Raw genomic sequence first — 13,649 nt, forward strand, 5'->3', positions numbered from 1 at the left:
AGAAGATATGGTTCTGGATATAATTAGGGTGCAGTTTTGAAGTCAGGGCGAGTGTGAGGTCGAGTCACAGGGTTGAGGGAGTCATAGTTGATATCAATGGTGAAGGCGAAGTATCTGGTCCATGGCTCGGGTCTAGGGTTCCGTTTAGGTGTTCGATAAGGAGTACGGGTGAGATAGGTTTACAGTTAGATTCGGATCCATCTCTGATGTGAAGGCGAGCGCAAGATTGAGTTTCAGTTTTAAGGTGAGGTGTGGGTGTCATGAATGCTTAAGTTGAAGTGTCAGATCCTGGCGCCAGGGATAGGGCTGGCATTACCTGTAAGTTAAGGTGTATTGGGCTGACTGAGTGACAGTTAGAGATCTGATCCGTCTCCGATGTGAGGGCAATGGCCAGAGTGAGCTTCAGGATTATGGGGAGGAATGACAGACGTCAATGCTGATGGTGGCAGTTCAGTTAAAGGGGCCTGGGCTAGGTTTAGGGTTTCCTGTAAGGGAAAGTCTATGCATATGATACGGTTACGGAGAGAATTTGGGTTCAATTCTGATGTGAGTGCGAGGGTGAGATTGAGTCTCAGGGTAAAGATGTGGCTCCTAGTCGGCAGCAATGTTGAAGTCAGAGTATCTAGTCCAGGGCTCGGGTCTAGGGTTAGGCTTAGGTGTTCAGTAAGATTTACAGGAACATAGAGTTACATTTAGACTTCGAATCTGACACTGATGTGAGGGCGATGGCCTGATTGAGCTTCAGGTTTACTTTGCGGCATGACAGACGTTGCAGCTGATGGCGGCGTTTCAGGTAAAGTGGCCAGGGTTAGAGTTATGTTATTGTGCTCTGTGAGGTGTACAGGAAGGATAGGGTGATGGACAGACTTAGGGTGTTCTCTGATGTGAGGGCAAGTTCGAGATGGTGGTTCAGGTTTACGGTGAAGTGTGAATGATGCCAATGGTTACGGGGAAGGGTCAAGTAAAGAGTCATTTCTATTGTTGAGATTAAAGGGTCTCTCTGTTCTACAGAAAGGATAAGTTAAGGAATAGGGTTAGGTTCCAGCTCTGATGTGAGTGTGCTTTTGAAATTGCGATTCATAGTTGAGGAGGGCCCTGGGTGATGTCAAAGCTTACGTTGTGTGGATAGGCCCAGGATTCAGTGATAGGGTTAAAATTTTGTGTTCTCTCTGATTTCCAGAGACATTAGCATTACGGAAAGAGTTAGGTCCTGGGTCTGATGTGACGGGGAGAGCAACATGGTGGATCAGGTTTATGGTGAGGCATGGGTGACATCAATGTTCCTGGTGAGCTGTCAGGACCACTGGCCAGGGCTAGGCTAAGCGTTACGTTTTCGGTTAGGTGAAGAGAGAGGGTGTTTTCACATTTATACATATTGTCCTTCTCTGACGTTAGGGCGAATGTGCGATTCAGTTCCAGGATTACAGTGTGGCAAAGGTGATATCCATGATGAGGTTGGAGTTTCAGGACACTGCTCCACGCTAGGGTTAGGGTTATGTAATCGTTAAGAGTATGGGTTGGACCGGGATACGTTTCGATTTGCATCCTACTCTGACGTGAGGGCGAAGGCCAGATTGATCTTCATCATCGTGGTGTGGCATCGGTGACATCAATGCTGACGCTGGGGTTACAGGTTAATAGACCTGGTTTAGGGATAAGATTTTCTGTAAGGAAAAGTCTATGCGGTACATATGGTTATGGACAGAATTAGGGAGCAGTTCTGAGGTCAGGGCGAGTGTGAGATTGAGTCGCAGGGTCAATGGAGTCATAGTTGATATCCACGGTGAAGGTGAATTATCTGTTCCAGGGTAGGGTGTACGGTTAGATTTAGGTGTTCGATAAGGAATACGGGTGTGATATGGTTACAGTTAGACTTCAGATCTATCTCTGATGTGAGGGAGAGTGCATGATTGAGTTTGAAGTTAAAGCTGAAATATGGGTGACATCAAAGATGAAGGTGAAGTGTCAGATCCTGGCGCCAGATCTACGGTTAGCATTAGTTGTAAGGTAAGGAGTATGGGGCAGATTGAGTGGCAGTAAGAGTTCTGATCTGACTCTGATGTGAAGGAAATGGCCAGAATGTGCTTCAGGATTATGGGGAGGAATGACAGAAGTCGATGCTGATGGTGGCGGTTCAGTTAAATTGGCCTGGGCTAGGGTTAGGGTTTCCTGTAAGGGAAAATCTATGCATATGTTACGGTGACGGAGAAAATTAGGGTTCAGTTCTGATGTGAGGACGAGGGTGAGATTGAGGCTCATGGTTAAGATGTGTCTCCTAGTTGGCACAAATGTTGAAGGCGAGAGAATCTAGTCTAGTTCTCGGACCTAGGGTTAGGGTTAGGTGTTCACTAAGATTTACAGTAACATAGAGTTACATTTAGAGTTTGCATCTGACCCTGATGTGAGAGCGATGGCCAGATTGAGCTTCAGGTTTATGGAGCGGCATGACAGACGTTGAAGTTGACTATGTCAGCTCAGGTAAAGTGGCCAGGTCTAGAGTTATGGTATTGTGTTCTGTGAGGTGTACAGGAAGGATAGGGGTATGGACAGACTTAGGGCTGGTCTCTGATGTGAGGGCAAGTGCGAGATTGAGGTTCAGGATTACGGTGAAGTGTGGGTCATGCCAATGGTTACGGTGAAAGGACAGGTCCAAGATTCATGGCTAGGGTTAGGATTACTGCGTCGTTCTGTTCTACAGAAAGGACAAGTTTGGGATTAAGGTTAGGGTCCAGCTCTGATGTGAGTGCGAGTGTGAAATTGCGATTCAGTGTTGAGGAGGGCCCTGGGTGATGTCAATGGTGACGTTGTGTGGATAGGCCCAGGACTCAGTGCTAGGCTTAAAATTTTGTGTTCTTTCTGTTTTCCGGAGACATTAGCATTACGGAAAGAGTTAGGGTCTGGGTCTGATGCGACGGTAAGTGCAAGATGGTGGATCAGGTTTATGGTGAGGCATGGGTGACGTCAGTGGTCAAGTCGGGTGTCATAACCACGGGCCAGGGCTAGGGTAAGGGTTAGGTTTTTGGGAAACTGTAGAGGGATGGTATTGTTACATGTAGACTTAGGTCCTTCTCTTAAGTTAGGGCGAATATACGATTCAGTTCCAGGATAACTGTGAGCCAAGGTTGATATCCAAGGTTATGGTGGAGTTTCAGGAAACAGGGCCACGCTGGGGTTAGGGTTATGTAATCGTTAAAGTGTATGGGGTTTACGTGAATAGAGCTCGATTTTGGATCCTACTCTGATGTGAGGGCGTAGGCCAGACTGATCTTGATCATCATGGTGTGGCATAGGTGACATCAATGCTGACGCTGAGGGTCCAGGTTAAGGGACCTTGGTTAGCGGTAGGGTTTTTGTAAGGAAATGTCTATGCAGAAGATATGGTTCTGGATATAATTAGGGTGCAGTTTTGAAGTCAGGGCGAGTGTGAGGTCGAGTCACAGGGTTGAGGGAGTCATAGTTGATATCAATGGTGAAGGCGAAGTATCTGGTCCATGGCTCGGGTCTAGGGTTCCGTTTAGGTGTTCGATAAGGAGTACGGGTGAGATAGGTTTACAGTTAGATTCGGATCCATCTCTGATGTGAAGGCGAGCGCAAGATTGAGTTTCAGTTTTAAGGTGAGGTGTGGGTGTCATGAATGCTTAAGTTGAAGTGTCAGATCCTGGCGCCAGGGATAGGGCTGGCATTACCTGTAAGTTAAGGTGTATTGGGCTGACTGAGTGACAGTTAGAGATCTGATCCGTCTCCGATGTGAGGGCAATGGCCAGAGTGAGCTTCAGGATTATGGGGAGGAATGACAGACGTCAATGCTGATGGTGGCAGTTCAGTTAAAGGGGCCTGGGCTAGGTTTAGGGTTTCCTGTAAGGGAAAGTCTATGCATATGATACGGTTACGGAGAGAATTTGGGTTCAATTCTGATGTGAGTGCGAGGGTGAGATTGAGTCTCAGGGTAAAGATGTGGCTCCTAGTCGGCAGCAATGTTGAAGTCAGAGTATCTAGTCCAGGGCTCGGGTCTAGGGTTAGGCTTAGGTGTTCAGTAAGATTTACAGGAACATAGAGTTACATTTAGAGTTCGAATCTGACACTGATGTGAGGGCGATGGCCAGATTGAGCTTCATGTTTACTTTGCGGCATGACAGACGTTGCAGCTGATGGCGGCGTTTCAGGTAAAGTGGCCAGGGTTAGAGTTATGTTATTGTGCTCTGTGAGGTGTACAGGAAGGATAGGGTGATGGACAGACTTAGGGTGTTCTCTGATGTGAGGGCAAGTTCGAGATGGTGGTTCAGGTTTACGGTGAAGTGTGAATGATGCCAATGGTTACGGGGAAGGGTCAAGTAAAGAGTCATTTCTATTGTTGAGATTAAAGGGTCTCTCTGTTCTACAGAAAGGATAAGTTAAGGAATAGGGTTAGGTTCCAGCTCTGATGTGAGTGTGCTTTTGAAATTGCGATTCATAGTTGAGGAGGGCCCTGGGTGATGTCAAAGCTTACGTTGTGTGGATAGGCCCAGGATTCAGTGATAGGGTTAAAATTTTGTGTTCTCTCTGATTTCCAGAGACATTAGCATTACGGAAAGAGTTAGGTCCTGGGTCTGATGTGACGGGGAGAGCAACATGGTGGATCAGCTTTATGGTGAGGCATGGGTGACATCAATGTTCCTGGTGAGCTGTCAGGACCACTGGCCAGGGCTAGGCTAAGCGTTACGTTTTCGGTTAGGTGAAGAGAGAGGGTGTTTTCACATTTATACATATTGTCCTTCTCTGACGTTAGGGCGAATGTGCGATTCAGTTCCAGGATTACAGTGTGGCAAAGGTGATATCCATGATGAGGTTGGAGTTTCAGGACACTGCTCCACGCTAGGGTTAGGGTTATGTAATCGTTAAGAGTATGGGTTGGACCGGGATAAGTTTCGATTTGCATCCTACTCTGACGTGAGGGCGAAGGCCAGATTGATCTTCATCATCGTGGTGTGGCATCGGTGACATCAATGCTGACGCTGGGGTTACAGGTTAATAGACCTGGTTTAGGGATAAGATTTTCTGTAAGGAAAAGTCTATGCGGTACATATGGTTATGGACAGAATTAGGGAGCAGTTCTGAGGTCAGGGCGAGTGTGAGATTGAGTCGCAGGGTCAATGGAGTCATAGTTGATATCCACGGTGAAGGTGAATTATCTGTTCCAGGGTAGGGTGTACGGTTAGATTTAGGTGTTCGATAAGGAATACGGGTGTGATATGGTTACAGTTAGACTTCAGATCTATCTCTGATGTGAGGGAGAGTGCATGATTGAGTTTGAAGTTAAAGCTGAAATATGGGTGACATCAAAGATGAAGGTGAAGTGTCAGATCCTGGCGCCAGATCTACGGTTAGCATTAGTTGTAAGGTAAGGAGTATGGGGCAGATTGAGTGGCAGTAAGAGTTCTGATCTGACTCTGATGTGAAGGAAATGGCCAGAATGTGCTTCAGGATTATGGGGAGGAATGACAGAAGTCGATGCTGATGGTGGCGGTTCAGTTAAATTGGCCTGGGCTAGGGTTAGGGTTTCCTGTAAGGGAAAATCTATGCATATGTTACGGTGACGGAGAAAATTAGGGTTCAGTTCTGATGTGAGGACGAGGGTGAGATTGAGGCTCATGGTTAAGATGTGTCTCCTAGTTGGCACAAATGTTGAAGGCGAGAGAATCTAGTCTAGTTCTCGGACCTAGGGTTAGGGTTAGGTGTTCACTAAGATTTACAGTAACATAGAGTTACATTTAGAGTTTGCATCTGACCCTGATGTGAGAGCGATGGCCAGATTGAGCTTCAGGTTTATGGAGCGGCATGACAGACGTTGAAGTTGACTATGTCAGCTCAGGTAAAGTGGCCAGGTCTAGAGTTATGGTATTGTGTTCTGTGAGGTGTACAGGAAGGATAGGGGTATGGACAGACTTAGGGCTGGTCTCTGATGTGAGGGCAAGTGCGAGATTGAGGTTCAGGATTACGGTGAAGTGTGGGTCATGCCAATGGTTACGGTGAAAGGACAGGTCCAAGATTCATGGCTAGGGTTAGGATTACTGCGTCGTTCTGTTCTACAGAAAGGACAAGTTTGGGATTAAGGTTAGGGTCCAGCTCTGATGTGAGTGCGAGTGTGAAATTGCGATTCAGTGTTGAGGAGGGCCCTGGGTGATGTCAATGGTGACGTTGTGTGGATAGGCCCAGGACTCAGTGCTAGGCTTAAAATTTTGTGTTCTTTCTGTTTTCCGGAGACATTAGCATTACGGAAAGAGTTAGGGTCTGGGTCTGATGCGACGGTAAGTGCAAGATGGTGGATCAGGTTTATGGTGAGGCATGGGTGACGTCAGTGGTCAAGTCGGGTGTCATAACCACGGGCCAGGGCTAGGGTAAGGGTTAGGTTTTTGGGAAACTGTAGAGGGATGGTATTGTTACATGTAGACTTAGGTCCTTCTCTTAAGTTAGGGCGAACATACGATTCAGTTCCAGGATAACTGTGAGCCAAGGTTGATATCCAAGGTTATGGTGGAGTTTCAGGAAACAGGGCCACGCTGGGGTTAGGGTTATGTAATCGTTAAAGTGTATGGGGTTTACGTGAATAGAGCTCGATTTTGGATCCTACTCTGATGTGAGGGCGTAGGCCAGACTGATCTTGATCATCATGGTGTGGCATAGGTGACATCAATGCTGACGCTGAGGGTCCAGGTTAAGGGACCTTGGTTAGCGGTAGGGTTTTTGTAAGGAAATGTCTATGCAGAAGATATGGTTCTGGATATAATTAGGGTGCAGTTTTGAAGTCAGGGCGAGTGTGAGGTCGAGTCACAGGGTTGAGGGAGTCATAGTTGATATCAATGGTGAAGGCGAAGTATCTGGTCCATGGCTCGGGTCTAGGGTTCCGTTTAGGTGTTCGATAAGGAGTACGGGTGAGATAGGTTTACAGTTAGATTCGGATCCATCTCTGATGTGAAGGCGAGCGCAAGATTGAGTTTCAGTTTTAAGGTGAGGTGTGGGTGTCATGAATGCTTAAGTTGAAGTGTCAGATCCTGGCGCCAGGGATAGGGCTGGCATTACCTGTAAGTTAAGGTGTATTGGGCTGACTGAGTGACAGTTAGAGATCTGATCCGTCTCCGATGTGAGGGCAATGGCCAGAGTGAGCTTCAGGCTTATGGGGAGGAATGACAGACGTCAATGCTGATGGTGGCAGTTCAGTTAAAGGGGCCTGGGCTAGGTTTAGGGTTTCCTGTAAGGGAAAGTCTATGCATATGATACGGTTACGGAGAGAATTTGGGTTCAATTCTGATGTGAGTGCGAGGGTGAGATTGAGTCTCAGGGTAAAGATGTGGCTCCTAGTCGGCAGCAATGTTGAAGTCAGAGTATCTAGTCCAGGGCTCGGGTCTAGGGTTAGGCTTAGGTGTTCAGTAAGATTTACAGGAACATAGAGTTACATTTAGAGTTCGAATCTGACACTGATGTGAGGGCGATGGCCAGATTGAGCTTCATGTTTACTTTGCGGCATGACAGACGTTGCAGCTGATGGCGGCGTTTCAGGTAAAGTGGCCAGGGTTAGAGTTATGTTATTGTGCTCTGTGAGGTGTACAGGAAGGATAGGGTGATGGACAGACTTAGGGTGTTCTCTGATGTGAGGGCAAGTTCGAGATGGTGGTTCAGGTTTACGGTGAAGTGTGAATGATGCCAATGGTTACGGGGAAGGGTCAAGTAAAGAGTCATTTCTATTGTTGAGATTAAAGGGTCTCTCTGTTCTACAGAAAGGATAAGTTAAGGAATAGGGTTAGGTTCCAGCTCTGATGTGAGTGTGCTTTTGAAATTGCGATTCATAGTTGAGGAGGGCCCTGGGTGATGTCAAAGCTTACGTTGTGTGGATAGGCCCAGGATTCAGTGATAGGGTTAAAATTTTGTGTTCTCTCTGATTTCCAGAGACATTAGCATTACGGAAAGAGTTAGGTCCTGGGTCTGATGTGACGGGGAGAGCAACATGGTGGATCAGGTTTATGGTGAGGCATGGGTGACATCAATGTTCCTGGTGAGCTGTCAGGACCACTGGCCAGGGCTAGGCTAAGCGTTACGTTTTCGGTTAGGTGAAGAGAGAGGGTGTTTTCACATTTATACATATTGTCCTTCTCTGACGTTAGGGCGAATGTGCGATTCAGTTCCAGGATTACAGTGTGGCAAAGGTGATATCCATGATGAGGTTGGAGTTTCAGGACACTGCTCCACGCTAGGGTTAGGGTTATGTAATCGTTAAGAGTATGGGTTGGACCGGGATACGTTTCGATTTGCATCCTACTCTGACGTGAGGGCGAAGGCCAGATTGATCTTCATCATCGTGGTGTGGCATCGGTGACATCAATGCTGACGCTGGGGTTACAGGTTAATAGACCTGGTTTAGGGATAAGATTTTCTGTAAGGAAAAGTCTATGCGGTACATATGGTTATGGACAGAATTAGGGAGCAGTTCTGAGGTCAGGGCGAGTGTGAGATTGAGTCGCAGGGTCAATGGAGTCATAGTTGATATCCACGGTGAAGGTGAATTATCTGTTCCAGGGTAGGGTGTACGGTTAGATTTAGGTGTTCGATAAGGAATACGGGTGTGATATGGTTACAGTTAGACTTCAGATCTATCTCTGATGTGAGGGAGAGTGCATGATTGAGTTTGAAGTTAAAGCTGAAATATGGGTGACATCAAAGATGAAGGTGAAGTGTCAGATCCTGGCGCCAGATCTACGGTTAGCATTAGTTGTAAGGTAAGGAGTATGGGGCAGATTGAGTGGCAGTAAGAGTTCTGATCTGACTCTGATGTGAAGGAAATGGCCAGAATGTGCTTCAGGATTATGGGGAGGAATGACAGAAGTCGATGCTGATGGTGGCGGTTCAGTTAAATTGGCCTGGGCTAGGGTTAGGGTTTCCTGTAAGGGAAAATCTATGCATATGTTACGGTGACGGAGAAAATTAGGGTTCAGTTCTGATGTGAGGACGAGGGTGAGATTGAGGCTCATGGTTAAGATGTGTCTCCTAGTTGGCACAAATGTTGAAGGCGAGAGAATCTAGTCTAGTTCTCGGACCTAGGGTTAGGGTTAGGTGTTCACTAAGATTTACAGTAACATAGAGTTACATTTAGAGTTTGCATCTGACCCTGATGTGAGAGCGATGGCCAGATTGAGCTTCAGGTTTATGGAGCGGCATGACAGACGTTGAAGTTGACTATGTCAGCTCAGGTAAAGTGGCCAGGTCTAGAGTTATGGTATTGTGTTCTGTGAGGTGTACAGGAAGGATAGGGGTATGGACAGACTTAGGGCTGGTCTCTGATGTGAGGGCAAGTGCGAGATTGAGGTTCAGGATTACGGTGAAGTGTGGGTCATGCCAATGGTTACGGTGAAAGGACAGGTCCAAGATTCATGGCTAGGGTTAGGATTACTGCGTCGTTCTGTTCTACAGAAAGGACAAGTTTGGGATTAAGGTTAGGGTCCAGCTCTGATGTGAGTGCGAGTGTGAAATTGCGATTCAGTGTTGAGGAGGGCCCTGGGTGATGTCAATGGTGACGTTGTGTGGATAGGCCCAGGACTCAGTGCTAGGCTTAAAATTTTGTGTTCTTTCTGTTTTCCGGAGACATTAGCATTACGGAAAGAGTTAGGGTCTGGGTCTGATGCGACGGTAAGTGCAAGATGGTGGATCAGGTTTATGGTGAGGCATGGGTGACGTCAGTGGTCAAGTCGGGTGTCATAACCACGGGCCAGGGCTAGGGTAAGGGTTAGGTTTTTGGGAAACTGTAGAGGGATGGTATTGTTACATGTAGACTTAGGTCCTTCTCTTAAGTTAGGGCGAACATACGATTCAGTTCCAGGATAACTGTGAGCCAAGGTTGATATCCAAGGTTATGGTGGAGTTTCAGGAAACAGGGCCACGCTGGGGTTAGGGTTATGTAATCGTTAAAGTGTATGGGGTTTACGTGAATAGAGCTCGATTTTGGATCCTACTCTGATGTGAGGGCGTAGGCCAGACTGATCTTGATCATCATGGTGTGGCATAGGTGACATCAATGCTGACGCTGAGGGTCCAGGTTAAGGGACCTTGGTTAGCGGTAGGGTTTTTGTAAGGAAATGTCTATGCAGAAGATATGGTTCTGGATATAATTAGGGTGCAGTTTTGAAGTCAGGGCGAGTGTGAGGTCGAGTCACAGGGTTGAGGGAGTCATAGTTGATATCAATGGTGAAGGCGAAGTATCTGGTCCATGGCTCGGGTCTAGGGTTCCGTTTAGGTGTTCGATAAGGAGTACGGGTGAGATAGGTTTACAGTTAGATTCGGATCCATCTCTGATGTGAAGGCGAGCGCAAGATTGAGTTTCAGTTTTAAGGTGAGGTGTGGGTGTCATGAATGCTTAAGTTGAAGTGTCAGATCCTGGCGCCAGGGATAGGGCTGGCATTACCTGTAAGTTAAGGTGTATTGGGCTGAATGAGTGACAGTTAGAGATCTGATCCGTCTCCGATGTGAGGGCAATGGCCAGAGTGAGCTTCAGGCTTATGGGGAGGAATGACAGACGTCAATGCTGATGGTGGCAGTTCAGTTAAAGGGGCCTGGGCTAGGTTTAGGGTTTCCTGTAAGGGAAAGTCTATGCATATGATACGGTTACGGAGAGAATTTGGGTTCAATTCTGATGTGAGTGCGAGGGTGAGATTGAGTCTCAGGGTAAAGATGTGGCTCCTAGTCGGCAGCAATGTTGAAGTCAGAGTATCTAGTCCAGGGCTCGGGTCTAGGGTTAGGCTTAGGTGTTCAGTAAGATTTACAGGAACATAGAGTTACATTTAGAGTTCGAATCTGACACTGATGTGAGGGCGATGGCCAGATTGAGCTTCATGTTTACTTTGCGGCATGACAGACGTTGCAGCTGATGGCGGCGTTTCAGGTAAAGTGGCCAGGGTTAGAGTTATGTTATTGTGCTCTGTGAGGTGTACAGGAAGGATAGGGTGATGGACAGACTTAGGGTGTTCTCTGATGTGAGGGCAAGTTCGAGATGGTGGTTCAGGTTTACGGTGAAGTGTGAATGATGCCAATGGTTACGGGGAAGGGTCAAGTAAAGAGTCATTTCTATTGTTGAGATTAAAGGGTCTCTCTGTTCTACAGAAAGGATAAGTTAAGGAATAGGGTTAGGTTCCAGCTCTGATGTGAGTGTGCTTTTGAAATTGCGATTCATAGTTGAGGAGGGCCCTGGGTGATGTCAAAGCTTACGTTGTGTGGATAGGCCCAGGATTCAGTGATAGGGTTAAAATTTTGTGTTCTCTCTGATTTCCAGAGACATTAGCATTACGGAAAGAGTTAGGTCCTGGGTCTGATGTGACGGGGAGAGCAACATGGTGGATCAGGTTTATGGTGAGGCATGGGTGACATCAATGTTCCTGGTGAGCTGTCAGGACCACTGGCCAGGGCTAGGCTAAGCGTTACGTTTTCGGTTAGGTGAAGAGAGAGGGTGTTTTCACATTTATACATATTGTCCTTCTCTGACGTTAGGGCGAATGTGCGATTCAGTTCCAGGATTACAGTGTGGCAAAGGTGATATCCATGATGAGGTTGGAGTTTCAGGACACTGCTCCACGCTAGGGTTAGGGTTATGTAATCGTTAAGAGTATGGGTTGGACCGGGATACGTTTCGATTTGCATCCTACTCTGACGTGAGGGCGAAGGCCAGATTGATCTTCATCATCGTGGTGTGGCATCGGTGACATCAATGCTGACGCTGGGGTTACAGGTTAATAGACCTGGTTTAGGGATAAGATTTTCTGTAAGGAAAAGTCTATGCGGTACATATGGTTATGGACAGAATTAGGGAGCAGTTCTGAGGTCAGGGCGAGTGTGAGATTGAGTCGCAGGGTCAATGGAGTCATAGTTGATATCCACGGTGAAGGTGAATTATCTGTTCCAGGGTAGGGTGTACGGTTAGATTTAGGTGTTCGATAAGGAATACGGGTGTGATATGGTTACAGTTAGACTTCAGATCTATCTCTGATGTGAGGGAGAGTGCATGATTGAGTTTGAAGTTAAAGCTGAAATATGGGTGACATCAAAGATGAAGGTGAAGTGTCAGATCCTGGCGCCAGATCTACGGTTAGCATTAGTTGTAAGGTAAGGAGTATGGGGCAGATTGAGTGGCAGTAAGAGTTCTGATCTGACTCTGATGTGAAGGAAATGGCCAGAATGTGCTTCAGGATTATGGGGAGGAATGACAGAAGTCGATGCTGATGGTGGCGGTTCAGTTAAATTGGCCTGGGCTAGGGTTAGGGTTTCCTGTAAGGGAAAATCTATGCATATGTTACGGTGACGGAGAAAATTAGGGTTCAGTTCTGATGTGAGGACGAGGGTGAGATTGAGGCTCATGGTTAAGATGTGTCTCCTAGTTGGCACAAATGTTGAAGGCGAGAGAATCTAGTCTAGTTCTCGGACCTAGGGTTAGGGTTAGGTGTTCACTAAGATTTACAGTAACATAGAGTTACATTTAGAGTTTGCATCTGACCCTGATGTGAGAGCGATGGCCAGATTGAGCTTCAGGTTTATGGAGCGGCATGACAGACGTTGAAGTTGACTATGTCAGCTCAGGTAAAGTGGCCAGGTCTAGAGTTATGGTATTGTGTTCTGTGAGGTGTACAGGAAGGATAGGGGTATGGACAGACTTAGGGCTGGTCTCTGATGTGAGGGCAAGTGCGAGATTGAGGTTCAGGATTACGGTGAAGTGTGGGTCATGCCAATGGTTACGGTGAAAGGACAGGTCCAAGATTCATGGCTAGGGTTAGGATTACTGCGTCGTTCTGTTCTACAGAAAGGACAAGTTTGGGATTAAGGTTAGGGTCCAGCTCTGATGTGAGTGCGAGTGTGAAATTGCGATTCAGTGTTGAGGAGGGCCCTGGGTGATGTCAATGGTGACGTTGTGTGGATAGGCCCAGGACTCAGTGCTAGGCTTAAAATTTTGTGTTCTTTCTGTTTTCCGGAGACATTAGCATTACGGAAAGAGTTAGGGTCTGGGTCTGATGCGACGGTAAGTGCAAGATGGTGGATCAGGTTTATGGTGAGGCATGGGTGACGTCAGTGCTAAAGTCGGGTGTCATAACCACGGGCCAGGGCTAGGGTAAGGGTTAGGTTTTTGGGAAACTGTAGAGGGATGGTATTGTTACATGTAGACTTAGGTCCTTCTCTTAAGTTAGGGCGAACATACGATTCAGTTCCAGGATAACTGTGAGCCAAGGTTGATATCCAAGGTTATGGTGGAGTTTCAGGAAACAGGGCCACGCTGGGGTTAGGGTTATGTAATCGTTAAAGTGTATGGGGTTTACGTGAATAGAGCTCGATTTTGGATCCTACTCTGATGTGAGGGCGTAGGCCAGACTGATCTTGATCATCATGGTGTGGCATAGGTGACATCAATGCTGACGCTGAGGGTCCAGGTTAAGGGACCTTGGTTAGCGGTAGGGTTTTTGTAAGGAAATGTCTATGCAGAAGATATGGTTCTGGATATAATTAGGGTGCAGTTTTGAAGTCAGGGCGAGTGTGAGGTCGAGTCACAGGGTTGAGGGAGTCATAGTTGATATCAATGGTGAAGGCGAAGTATCTGGTCCATGGCTCGGGTCTAGGGTTCCGTTTAGGTGTTCGATAAGGAGTACGGG

The sequence above is a fragment of the Manis pentadactyla genome, chromosome 1 (genome assembly GCF_030020395.1).
Source record: "Manis pentadactyla isolate mManPen7 chromosome 1, mManPen7.hap1, whole genome shotgun sequence".
Classification (NCBI taxonomy): Eukaryota; Metazoa; Chordata; class Mammalia; order Pholidota; family Manidae; genus Manis; species Manis pentadactyla.